Raw genomic sequence first — 14769 nt, 5'->3', positions numbered from 1 at the left:
CATATATTGTACTGTATCACTGCTGTGATGCAATGCTAAGCAACAGTTATGATACATTACAGCAGGACTCAGTTTTAAGGTTCATTATTTTTCTGGCTGTATTTGATCCCACTGAGGGTAACATTGATTGATGGCTATAATTTGGATCTCAGACACAAACAGAAATGTGAAAATACCCCAAAGAAGACCTTTTAGTTGAAATATTGGAGCTTTATTAACTTTTGTAATGACAAACTTATTTACTTTTGCCTTGTGGCCAGAATCTCTTCTGCCTTTTAAATTTCTGAATACAATTGATATTTTACACCCCACTAAGAAAGGTCAAATGTCAACCAAGTAATGTATTTAAGTATGTATATATACATATATATCTATATATGTATATATACATGTATGTATGTATGTATGTATGTATGTATGTATGTATGTATGTATGTAAGTATACAAGCCTGAGTGTCTCATATCTTAATGAATTGCCTGAAGCAGATAAGCCACTAAAACCATTTCTGCCTGACTAACAGTGTTAGAGTCTAATTTTGGAGTGAGTGCAATAAAATTTCTACAAAGCCTCACACTGAATGCAGATGCACTTACACAGCATCTGTACACTACCCTGCTGGGTAAATGTATTCCTGCTCTATTATGCAACTCAATGACTTCAGTGACCTTAGCATAGAAAAATAACACATCGAAAACAGTAATTTCTGTGAATTACACGCTGAAGGTGAAGCGTTGCGGTTATTAAAGGGCTGTGACTTTCCACTGTGAGGAATGAATACCAACATGTGAACTGAGGGCTACAGATCATCACTCATCATGTACATGTACATTCCAACGCTAAGCTGTCCTCCTCTCCCAACACACCTGCTAGCACACGCTCACATATCTAGTCTCAAGGGTCATGTGATCACAGGACACAGTAACCTTGATCTGGGGGTTGTGGAAACAGCAGCACAAGGTTGTTGTATCTGAAGACGTCTCCAACACGACATACACATGCAGGGCCGGCTCTAGCCCATCTGGTGCCCTAGGCGAGATCCACTGGTGTTGAACAGCTCTGCTTGCTGTTTCACGGAGGGTGGAACTCCTGTTTTTGTTTGCCCATGGTGCCAACCAGGCTATATAATACAACTGTCTGTCTATATAATTATTAACTTACAAGTAAATTCGCAAAGAATCACAGCTGGAGACCGCTAACAAAGTTAGAGCCAAGAGAGACAATAAAAGTGCAAACCCCTCGAAAAATGTGCTTAACTTTTGTGTCTTCACACAAAACAGCATTTAAAAAAAGATGAAAAAACCTTATATTTATATGTGCATTGAAAATTTGTATTGTTTTTTTTTTCTCCCTCGAGGGTGACTGGCAACTAGAGACAAACACAGTGATGATGTGGGGATATTTGGCCTCCTCTCAAGTCAGTAACTCCAGCAGATGGCGCTCTAGGCAACCACCTATGTCGCCTATGCCTAGAGACGGCCCTGTACACATGCTTATAAAAACTGAGCAACAGATGCTTGTTTTGGGCTACATACCAAGCGGGGAACTTCGCTGAGGCGGCAGACTGCGGCGCTGGAGGCTGGGGGCGTTGGGAGGCTGAGGACGGTTCTGAGCTTCGTTGGGGGGCGCTGCGGTGTTGTGCAGAGGCGTGTCATCGCTGCCACTGCTGGGATCTGCAGAACAGGAAGGATGTCATAGAACAGGAAAAACATCAGTTATTATGTAAAAACTTTAAAGTGAACAAGAAGGAGTAGGGACATATGAATATCTATAACACTGGCATCTGCTTTCAGTCACTTTGTGCTTCCATTTTTTGTTGTGTGAGAATAAAGGGGTAGAAATGTACTTAGTCCATTACTGTGAACTGAGACATATTGGTCGATACAGGTCTGCACAAACTCCATAGACTTTGATCCTTTTAACGATACCACCGAAATATGCAACTTCACTTGGTATATTATGCTCTTGATGTTACATTTTTCATATTGTGTCTTGTTTTTCATGATCAAAGCTCCAAAATGATCCAGTAAAAGTGCTTGAAAATATTGTAGCTTTAATTACTCAGTGAACCTCTTCTTAAAAAAAATCTCAAATATATTAAATATGATAGCTAATTTGCATATAAGTAGTTCTCTACATTCTTTGAATCACTCTTTGAATATTTCAGACTATGCTGCTAACTTTTAGGGTGCAATAATTCATATATATATATACATACATATATATATATATATATATATATATATTGCTACAGTCCACAGTATTTATTTATTAACAGGTACTGCTCACCAGTACAATAAAGAAAGTCTAAGTCTTAGTCTATTACAATTTTCCGGTATTCGTTCATAGTGATATCAGTGTGTAAATATTGATGTTATATCACTTAGAATTTTAGAAGCATAGATTTTGTCCAAGTGACAGTGTTCTAAATCACCCACTGACCTACAGTATAAAGGACCATGTTGTCCTATTTAGGTCACTGAGAATTACTATGTTGCTTTTTTTGAATATATTTTTAGGATCGGCAGACCACCATCTTTCCTTAGAGCGAAGCATTTTCTAGACTGTAGAAATTCACAAAGACTAGCAAAAAGGAAGAATGTTGCAAACATCTTAATTATTCATAACAGCTGTTATTATGCCTCTGGCTTTCTGTGGATATGAAAGGCTTTGATTCATAGACAAACTGAGACTGTAACAAGAAGTAGTGTAGTCCAAAACAAAAACATCTCCAAGAACAAACATCCCCACCCTATAAACTACAAGATCATAACATTTGTTGTAACACATTGTCAAACATTAATGACTTGTTTTATGCTATTATCAGAATAAACGCTTAACTGTCTTTGGATTCCAGCACTATATAGATAATTCAGCATTTACTGTAGGTTTACTTTGTGGTGCAAGTCATACCGGATAGCTCCAATTACTTATCATGAAATATTCAGCTGCTCAATCAATAACACTGCTGACACATGCTGCACCTATAGGTGCCTCAGCACTCTTAAAGAGGAAAGAAAGACTGAATGTTTTTACCTGTGAATTAAAATATCATTACTCTGATATGAGAATGAATAAGTCAAAGGATGGCTAAAACCACATGTAACAACAAGCTGTGCAAAATATACTTGAATATAAATAGATGTAATCACTGTTGATATCAGCATGCCCAGGGCCTGTGTGAAAGCCCCAGTGGGACCACAGTGACTCTCCTCACTGTAACAGATTCACCTTGGAGACTCAGCAGATGCTTTTCTTCCAAAGGCATTTTACTGAAATGAGGCTGAGCCAAGAAGCGGATTGGCTGACGGAGACGGCTGGAGGCTGACTCACACTGCTAAATGCTTGTTTCTAACCTGCATGTACAGTACAAATCCATCCCCTGCTGTGAGTGTCCTTTGATCAATGTTACACCAGCAAGAAGCAAGAAGTACTTCACTCTGCAGGTGACTAATTCAACTGAGAACAGACGGGTTAAGAAAATTGAATACAGGCATTTTTCTTTGTGTGTTTAATCATGTTTATCTTTATCAAATCTATTGAAAGTTAACATCTCAATACTTTGTCATTGTCTTAGAATTAGCTTTACTAAATTAGGCCATAAGCATTTGTTGTGCAAATATTAGAAATATACAAATTCAGATATCATGAGAATATCTAACATATTTTTTTTGGTTTTGTCAGCTTATTTTGATACAAAAATAAGACACAGTAGGACATCAATGTGAACTCTTTTATGTGTGTGTGCAGGAAATTCCTCTACATACATTTTAGACAGCAAATAACTGTTTTACATGACTTTTTCAGCTCTTTGACTCAAAAACAAAATGGGCCTTTGCGTCACCAGATGCTTGTATAGACTTTAAAGAGAACCGTTTCTTTTTTTTCCTGCAGAAAATGACAGGGATGAGGGATTGATCCACAGGAAGAGAGGCTTAATATTCATAACATGCCACAGAGATTTGTGCTGTCTCAACTACCGTGAAGCCTTGCTTTGAACTGGTATGCAAATTGTAAAGTTGGATTATAAAGTATATAGTCACTAGTAGCTATACCATGTCTATAAAATGTCAGGAAATAGGGATAAAGGCAGCATTAATCCTCTGGGGTCTATGATCGTGATCAGATAACGTGACTTTTTTCAGAGCGCCATAACAAAAGACAATGCTGCTGTCGACTTCACTCCAAATTACAGACTTGAAACTTTCTCCAGTTTTTTGTTTGACGTTCCAAGGTCATGTAAAAATATTTTTAATTTGATTGTACAAAATTATTTATTGTAGTAAAAGTAGGATGGGACGAGGCAGGCGTGGCATTTTGCAAAAATGGAAAACACTGCTCCTATAAATAAACATGTTTTTATGGTACTATTTTGTGTATAGTTTTATTATATTTGAATTTTACCTTTATATGTTCATATTAGCAACCTATGTTTACATTTTTTAGGTCCGAAACAGTTCATTGAGCATATTTGTGGTTTTTATTGTCTTAAATAGTATAATTTTATTTCAGATTTCATGATTTTTGTGTATTTTTTGCCTCAATGCGTTAATAAAGTGGGTTAAAGTGAAAAAAATGATTGTCAGATCATGCTGAAGTAAATATTATGTGGTATATAAAGAGCAAATAGGCTCAGACCCCAGAGGGTTAAAGTAGTTTCAAATATATTCACTTCATTATGTTAGAAAACAGATGCAATGAATGTTTATTATTTGTGCTTTTTTCTCCACATTGATCACTGAATTATAATTGTTTAAGCATTATAACCGACAAAAATACTGTAGCTTGCCACAGTACAACAGCTAACTGGATGGATGATTCCCATGTGTCCGCATCGTCCTGATGTTCATTATGGAGGGATGTAGTCACTCCCAGTCACAATGTTTTTCCGAAGTGCATCCCTGGTGAATGTTGCTGCATTGGAGGCATATGGTGGCATACTAATACAGCAGCGCTGTCTGAGTCGACAGCCTGAAGGGAAACACTGGCATGCAAGCTGCCAATTATGTACGTACATGCAGTCTATGGCTGCTCACAAGCTTTTTTAGACACACATCTATCCAGGAAAGCATCTGAAAGGAACACAGACAATTTGTATTCTACTTACAAATTGAACAGCAGCTCCACTGAGAAATTAGCACAGACAATAAAGGACAGAGGCCACACTTACATGACTGCAGGTTATCATCTGAAGCTGTGGTTGTTTTCTGAAGAATCAGCGTTAAAAATGGTACAAAATATCCCAGTAAAGTGTACATTGGAGACTTTTAGGAGTAAAACTGAAGCGGAAGGACCATTATCTGACCTGACCGTAGTGGAAGGAGGAGATCCACAGGCAATAAAGAGGTTGGTTGGAGGTGTCGGGGTAAAAACAGCTTCACAGATTATCCTGTCAGACCACACCCTGACTCTCTCTTTTCCACAAATACTGCAGCCGCCGGCACCACTTTTATATTTCTGAGATTATAAATAGGGAAGAAGAGACTGCTGCTGACATGTGCAGCAGTTTCTGTGCTTGAGGCTGGGGGGCACACCCTGCATGAGACAACAGCTGTTTTCTTTTTTTCCCCCTCAGTCAGAGGACCCTGCTTACACCAGAAGTGTCTGAATCCAGCAGGTCAGAATTAAGACAGTAAAAGTGGTGAGCAGGGAAAGGCAGCAGTCAGCTGTCGAAGGCTGGAACAAATGTGTTGATGCTTGAGCGAGAACAGCATGAACCCATCATCTTATCAGCCAATCAGTACGCTCAGTACAGACGACACAAGGACACTTTTGACTGTGGAACAGACAAATCTTTAAGTTTATCTGGACATCTGTTTTGGATGATTTTAATTAATTATTTAATTAATTTGATGATTTTGTCAGATCCTATTTATAATAAAACTAAGCAGAGATGTAAAGGTTGTTTGAGTACAGCTGTTTGAGGTGATTCAGTCAAACGGGATGAATGTGAAAACGCAGGAGGGAAAACTGATTTTTTTCACAGTATGTCCGAGCATTTTTCAGACAACAGTAGCGTTGAGTCAGCATTATATTCAAATGAATCTGCAGTGGCTGCATGTTGGCACAAAGCACATACACACTGCTTATATTCAGTAAAAGCTGAAATAAACTAGCAGCTTCTCAGCGTCCTCATATTTCTTATATCTTTGTTGGACTCAGATAATCAGCTTGTCAAGTGAATTTTACCAGCGTTGATTTCTGTAAAATAAGGCTGCAGGAAGTTAAGTACTGAGCACCAGGATCTGATCCAGATAAATGCTGCAGTACGCAGGCTAAGGGGAGGCAGCAGAGGGAGGAGAGGGACTTAAAGATTTCTTCATTGAAACCTCTGTGGTGCAGCAGCTTTCAGCGCCTACTGTGATAGATGAATGAAAAAATGAGATGAAGTGATTGGCTGTTACTATAGTAACTGAGGATAGCAGGGGCAGCCACGGCTGCTGGTGAACTAACCAGGAGATATAGATGTGACAAAACATTAATGTGGAATAATAGACACATCAGACAGAGAACCATCTGTCTGAAATATTTTTGTCTGAGACTCTCACATATAAAGTAATGGTAGTAAAAACTGCATCACCCACAATGATATAACATGTACGCAGAGAGCGTGACTCACGCTGAGACAGTCGGCAGGGATCGCTGTGATTGCTGTCATTCGACTGGTTGCTGGACACAGACGAGACACTGGAGCTCCGGACGAAGCCAAAGGCAGCCAGACGGGCAGCTGGCAGGGCGGAGAAGCCTGGAGGACGGAGACCAGACTGGCCTGGTTTGAGCAGGGCGCTCTTGGGGGCGGTTTCTGGACCTCTTTCTCCTGACCTCTTTTGCTCTCCTGAAGGTAGATGGGGAAAATGTGCAATATTACAGCAGCAGCTGGTGAATCTCAAACTAAAATTATGATTTACTCTGATATAAACAAGCTTGATATAAGAGGTTTATTGAGAGGGAATATGCAGAAAACAAAAAAGCTCTGGGACCGATCAGCTTCTCTCCTCTAAGTGGCTACTCTTAGTAGTCCCCCGTGTTTCAACTGAACTGGGAAAAACTGCATTCTCTTACTCAGCACCCTGGGAATGGAACAATCTACAGAAAAAGCTTAAACTAGAAAGTCTGATATCAATCAATGCATTTAAAGCTACCATCAAAACTGTGGTGATAGAGACATGTGCTTGTTTTTCTTAATAAGGCTCATTGTGTTTTAATATTGTGTTATATTGCACTTATTTTATTGTAAATGTTATTTTTTGGCTGCTATTTTGGCCAGGTCTCTCTTGAAAAAGAGATTCTGAATCTCAATGGGACTTCCTGGTTAATTAAATGTTAAATAACAACCTTCATTCAGTGATGAAATTGCACATAAATTAGAGAGCACCATATCTGCTTAGATTATGTGTTATACTGTGAGCAGGTAGAAATATGCAGTGCAAGCTGGTTGGAAGTGTGAGTTACATTCCTATCAAATGCTTTGCACTTCAAAGAGTTTGGGTGCCAAAAGCCAAGACTCATCCATAAAGTATAACAGGAGAAAAAAAACAGGTAAATCATCCAGCGAGCTGAAGAAGAAAATTTCCCTGCAACCCGACAAGAAGGCAGTGGGATGTGCACAGAATAGCAAAGTATGCAAAGAGAGGACTAGGATCACATAAAATGAATTTCCCACACCGGTCTTAATGGTTTAAAACATTTTGTTTTGCAGCATGAGCATCAATGTGTACAGCATGTTAACATGCTCTTGCATGGTCTTATTAGTTGTAAAACACACACATACATAGCATCATGTTCTGACACTACATGTACATTTTCACTTGAACTGATGATGCTAGCAGATCACCAGCTCACCTGCGTGGCCCTGGTAGCCTTTGGTGGACACTGGGGCCGGCGTTGACCTTTGACCTGTCTGATGAACTCTTGTCTTGGCTGCAGGCTGCCTGGTGACTGCCCCTAACCCCAGCTGAGGCCTCAGAGCTCTGGGGGAGCGGTAGACACTGCCTCCTTCTTGGGAAACATGCTGGTGATGAACAACCAAAGTCAATCACTGTCATCACAATAATAACACAGGGTTCATACACTTTAGCACTGGTCAAATTCAAGCATTTTTCAAGGATTTTCAAGGTAAATTTTCAAGCTTTTCCAGTATCTTACACCTGTTGTAAATTGCATGTTTTAGATGAGTACTAGATTACGAGTACGAGTACTACATACTAAAAGGGGGAAATTTAACTAAACCATACCAACAGCGATGGTATTATACAATTTCAGATAGGCTACTCATTATTTTTTACATTGAACATGTGATTATCCATAGTCTATAGATGGATATAGTCAGATTGCAAGAGAAATACAGTAAGAATTTCAAGCATTTACAAGCACTTTATCCAAAATCCAAGCACTTTAGAAGATACAACATTTAAATTTAAGCATTTTCAAGGATTTCAAGCACCCGTACGAACCCTGATAACAATATTCAAATCAAAAGTCCATTTCTCACCTCTTGGAGATATCTGTCATTCATATCCTCATGAAAACTGCCTGACTTCCCACCCAGTCTCTGAGGGATGGTGCTGCTTGGAGGTTTCACCCCAGTCGCAGCCCCTCCTGGAGGATAGTACCCCGCCTTCTGCATCTCCTGACGATATTTGTCAAACAGCAGGTTGGAGGACGACAGCACCGGTGTGGATTTAGGTTGAGGACCAACCTTTGGATCTTTATGAGCTGGTGGATAAGATAACCTCAGTGGGATTGTAGAGGCCTCCAGTGGGGCATCCATCACTTGTGGCTTTGCTTGAGGATTCTTTCGAACATAGGTGATGATTTTTGGTCGGACATTTTTCGGCTTCTGTTCCAGCTCTTTCTGCTGAGACGTGACAGGTTTGGGGATGCAACTGCTCACACTTGTCTTAGCCAGTGGTTTGACTGTTTGACCTAAACCCCTCTGAGGTGAGTCGCTGCGCTCCAAGCTCAGGGCCCTGATGCTCTGGACCTTGGCTGGAGAGCCGGGTGGTCGTCTCTTGGGGGAACAGGAGGTTGTTTTAGGGGAAGCAGGAGTTGCTGGTCGACTGGGGCTTCCCCATGGCTTCCTCCTCTCCAGACTTGAGGAGCTGGAGGTGATCGTGTTTTCAAAAGAGCCTTGCTTTTTTAAGCTGTTATCAAAGGAGAGCTGCTTCTTTAAAGTATTTTCAAAGGACGGCTGCTTTTTGAAACTCTTGTCAAAAGAGTTTTGTTTTTTCAACGAGTTATCAAATGATCCTTGTTTCTTTATGGCTTTGGATTCAATTGATGATTGTGTCCCCTTTGTACCCATTCTGGGTGGGCTGCAGTTCACATCAGGGGCCTCATCAGCTTGTGTGCTTTTATCCATTTTAGTGCTTTCTTCATGTGATATTTCTGCAGCGGGAACACCCATGTGCTCTTTACTTCTCTTTCGATCACAGTCTACCTCTGAAATGGTATTCCCTGCTTTATTTAGCTGGTTATTGTTCTTCCTGTGCTCGTCAGTCACATCCTCACACGGAACAACTCCATTGCTTACTTGTGCCTGTAATACCACGCCCTCTGAGTGAACTGTTGAATTCAAATTCATGTCCACATCTTTCCTGTGGTTTGTGCTTTTTCCAGATGACAGGGAATGATGATCAGTGTTGGTGTTGCCAGTCTGGGAAACCAGAGTCAAGTCTTCTGAGATGGTTGAGTAAGGACCAGAGGCAATGTTCCAGGAGTCTGTTGTCTGGGTCCTGCCAGCAGTGTCCATAGTGGTGTCCATGCTTGAAATGGTGGACAAACAGGTCACAAAGACATCAGTTTCTGAGCTTAACTCAGTCCTGGACACCTCTCTGCTGTCAGGGACATGACAGGCACTGGACTCCTGCTCAGTGGACTTTCTCTCTTCCTTGCTCTTATTATCTGTTACCTGATCAACTGCAGCTTTGCTGGATGATGAAGTCTTCTCTGGGAGCTCGTTCCGGTCTGCAAGCCCAACAAAGTCCTCCCCATCTTCAACCAGGTAGGCCTCCAGCTCCTGACACTCCAACATCTCAAACTCAGCCAGCTCGGGGTCGTCACACTGGGAGTCTGTTCCCCAGATGATGACTTTGTCCTGCTGTGCTGTTTCAGTCTGCAGCCCGGACAGAGTGCCAGTATCACCTGTAATCCCATCATCCTCTGTCCGGATTTCATTGGCGTTGGCATCACCGTCAGCCAGTACGCCCCCCTGCTGGTTGTTATTCCTTATCTCGCCCTCTCTGAAGGGCTCTTCTTGCTTGCTCATTTTAGAAACAGGTCTGGGTTTACAGCACCCTCAAGAGCACTTTCAAAATCAATCATCCATGGCTTCAATTAGGGAAAGGTCTGTCTACCCATCAAAGAGTCTTAGTGGCAGAGCAGGAGTCTAGAATTGATTTTCATACTTATTTCCAGTATGCCAGTAATCAGAATGTCTAGGATCATGTCTAATACGGAAGATGGATCTTCATAACATCTGGAGTCCTTATCCTGTATAAAAACAAAAGATAACAAATATGAGATGGCATGACAAAGTATTTTATTGGTATAAGCTCTTAATAGGGATGCACGATATTGGAGTTTTTGCCGATATCCGATATGCTGATTTTTTACAAGTCATTTCGCAGATTACCGATACTGATATTTTTTTCCCACACAACTAATACCCACAATCAGGCATTGACATAATAGGTAAACATAGCCTGTGTTCACTGGGAACATGTGAAAAGTGCAACTGTACAGCAATTAAACCCAAATTGAATAAAACTACATTAACTTAAAGCAGGAGCCCAATATGTGACGACTCAATCTGCACTGTGCAAACAGAATCACAAAAAGCACAAAAAATATAAGCAGCTTCAGTACCTAATCAGAACATAAATAAATAGGTGGGCTCAGACTACACTGCACAATTCTATGAGCTACAAACAAGGTGCAACAGAGAGGTGATGTGCACCCCATTATTTAATCACTGTATTATATCGGCCGATACCGTTAACGTGCCGATAACATCGTCCATCCCTAGCTCTTCTTAAAATACATATTTAGAGCTATGAATGAAATATAGTCAGTGGGCCCACATTGTATTGCAACACCCCTGTGGAAAACAAAGAAACATCTTCTGTTGTGCCATACATTTGTTCATGGGCAAGCTTTTGAAGTCAATATAAAAAAGGAAATTACATTATGAAATTAAATCTCAAATGCTTCTTAGTTCTTCTGAAGTGTATGTCATCCAATGTAACTTAATTATACTCTGTGGAGTTAGTATATTAGATCAATGTAACAATGTTCTTAGATCTGTCTGACAGAATGTGACTCTGCCTGATCACTTTCCTTTTGGAGCCATCCATGAATGTATGATTGCTAAACCTAAAACTGGGACAAACCTTTCTAGTAGTTTATTTGCCGAAATACTGTTGCAGCTGACCAATCATACCAGGAGAATAAAATAAAGATAGGGCCTCTAAGAACAACATCATTTATCATGAAGACTAGAGAGGAAAAAAAGGCTGCAAACAAGAGACTGTTAACCCCTGAGATAAAAAAGAAATTACACTTGAATTATGACATTCCCTTTAAAACTAATGACTAGAAGTCACTACATTTCACCAATTATCTTTGACTAATGTCCTTGCTGAATTGGAAAAACATGGTTAAGCATTATCATTAGAATTATCTGTCTTATAAAAGTCTTTACTTTACTTTCTCCACCTGTGTCTCTAACTGATAGACTAAAAAAAGCTTCTACTTAACAATACACCTGCCAGTGTAGTTTCTGAGGTCCTGAAAACTGCAAAGTCTAAGGACAAGAAACACTGGTATAACAAGGTCATTTACATTCTGCCGCAACAATAATAATCCATAATAACTAGCATTTTCCCCCCGCAGCAGTCATTGTTTTCTGTTCCCTTCACTGCAGAAATACCCAGTAAATACATGAAATGTTCCCAGTCCCAGGACATATAGTCAACAGCCAACAATGACACAACAACACATCACTGTCTGACATGAAAAGAAGCATATTTTTTGTTATTCTTGCAGAGGAGCTGTGTGGCTGTGGCATAATGACAGCATGCTGTGCTGTTGGGAGAACAGGTGGCGCTGAGGCCTATTTTCTCCTACATTAGTTATGAATGGGTTCACATTTATGGTGTTTACATATAAGAATATATGTGACAGGCCGTCTCTGAACTCTGGTGCTGCTGGTACTTTTTTAGTTCTCCCAATGGTGATCTCACTGCCTGTATCTGTAAACAGAATGCACTATTAAGCTCGAATCAAGTGATCTCTGCACACCAGAAGCCATGGAAAAGCTGTTAAACAAAAGATTATACTGATGTGGAAAAGATATGTCAGCACCATGTGCTACTGACTCACCCTGCTGAGATCATTATGGGGGAATTCATCAAATTTAAGTTTTTTTTTGTTGTGCACATGGTACCACAGTTTGTCTGCTTATTACTGATTATAAGAGCTGTATTTAAAAAAACAGTGTACAACCCAATGACTATTAGCAGCAGGTGTGCTCACTTGTTCTGGTATTTAGGATCTCTGATTAAACTAGAAGAATCCAGGGTTGCTCCATCCTTCTTTTCCAACCGTCTTCAGCCAAAAGCACATAATAAACAATGTCTTTCTGAGTGAATTCTTGTACAGCACAGAAAGATTTACTGTACATTTAATGTCCACCTCACAACATCTTTGCCATTCAGCTGTTCGGCTCTAGTCTTTCTGCTAGGTATCATAAATTAAATAAACAGAAGGACATAAAATATGCTTCATTTCTGGTATGCAGTGGTACTAAAAGGGATGTCATCGAGACTGAAAATAGAAGAGCAAAACAAATACCTGTTTGAAGCAGCTTGGGGGGGAAGCAGAACTAAACCGGTGAATTCTCTGTTTGTCCTTTTTAGACTCATCAGCCGATTTGCATGAAACCTGACTGACTGCTGCTCCACCTAATCTGTTTGCTCCCCGTTTATGCCTTCATAAATTCACTTACACAGCAGGAAATAGCATCTCATTTCCCTTCTTATTAAAATAAAACTGCTTTGTGATAATAGAGTTTGCTGTATGTTTACACCAAGGACGGGAAATTATATTACAAAACATATATTATGTTTACTTCCACTTATATTTTTGAACGTACATGTGAAAAGAAAATGGAAAGAGGGTTGAAAGGCAGCAGTGTGCTGTTTGAAGTATGGGCTAACAAACACACTACACTAAATGCTGCCTCAGCACCTGCACTGCAGAGCAGAGACCAATGAATCAGATTCTCTTACACCTGCCTCCCTATCAGGTCTCTCACAGTTCTGTTCAGTTACTGTGCTGCTATTCAACCACATAAAGACACAAACTCCCTCTGCGTAACTAACAACCTATGAAGATAAAGATGCTCACATGCTCACAAGTAAAAAAAAGTAATTACAAACACATAAAATAATCATAAAAACTACTCTTACTATTGGGAAACATTAAAAAGATTACAAGGAGATTAAAGATGGAGCCATTCATAGCTGTACAATATGTTGCCTGACAAACTTGATAAATTATGTCTTGTTTCAGGAGGGAATCTGCACAACAGGATTGTTTCTGCTGCAGTCGTGACTCGTGATTGCCTTTCCGTCCCTTAAATTGATTTACATCTCAAAATCAATGCAGTGCAGACAAGTGAACAGACGCAACGGTACTGTACATCTTACTAAGAAGATAAAATAGCAAAGATACAATAAACAACTTGGGGACAGAACATCCACATATCTGCTATCACATAATCTAAACAGATTGTCAAATAATAAAAAAAACACAAATGGCTTTAAGGAATCACTTTTTTACCCTACCTGCCCTACTTTTGTGAGTTAAGTTCTTACTAATGTTCTGTTTCACAAACTCCCATGCTGCATAAAATGAAAGCGTTAACAGAGATAATTAAAGTTTTTAATTCATTTCAACCTCTTTCACTTCACAGATCTCTGGGGAGCTGAGAATCAAGAAAAAGCTGGATGTCTTACTGATTGAAAAAGTGCAGTGCAAGTACTCTGTGTAACTGAAGTGATATCCTCTACTTGTTTTACCACACTGTTTGCCATTTCCACCCACATAGCACATACCATTATACTGTACATGCAGGCTGTCAGCGTTTGATTCCTGCACTGGCTTCATCACCTCCATCCCACTTTTAAATGACATTCACTGGTTATTTTCCCCTCATGGTTGCAACAGCTGATAATGTTCCTGCTGTCACACCATCATAGCCCGGCGGAGATTGAGGAAATGTATGCTCGTACCAACAACATGCTTCCCTGAGCATGTTTCCCCATCCCCCCATTGTTCAGCAAGTCACCCCGCCGCCACCTGCCTCCTGATATGCAGCATGATGGTAAGACCTTCATCAGGGCCTCTTATGAGATCTGTGCATCGTTGTGCGAGTGCTTGTGTTAGTGTGCACTCTAACCACTTGCTTTTCTCAGTGAAACAGAATATCTAACAGTTTTTGCAGTCATATATCTGAAGCTGAGCTCAGATCAAGGCCTTCATTCACCCACCAAGCTTCACTTGATGCTTAAACTGGAATCCTCATAAAATATTGAGGATGAATGAAAATGGAGGCACCAGTCTCCCTCCTATTTAATGCTCCAGTGACCCTGACTTCTTTGTGTAACCAACCAAAGCTCAAATAAGGTCTTCTGTTGTTGTGACTTAACGACATTGAAACAGTATCAAGTGTGTGCCTCTAAGGCCAACCTACGAAGGAACAAACTCTC

This window comes from Centropristis striata, chromosome 4 (genome assembly GCF_030273125.1).
Source record: "Centropristis striata isolate RG_2023a ecotype Rhode Island chromosome 4, C.striata_1.0, whole genome shotgun sequence".
NCBI classification, from domain to species: Eukaryota; Metazoa; Chordata; class Actinopteri; order Perciformes; family Serranidae; genus Centropristis; species Centropristis striata.
Note: the sequence above shows the minus strand (reverse complement) of the source record.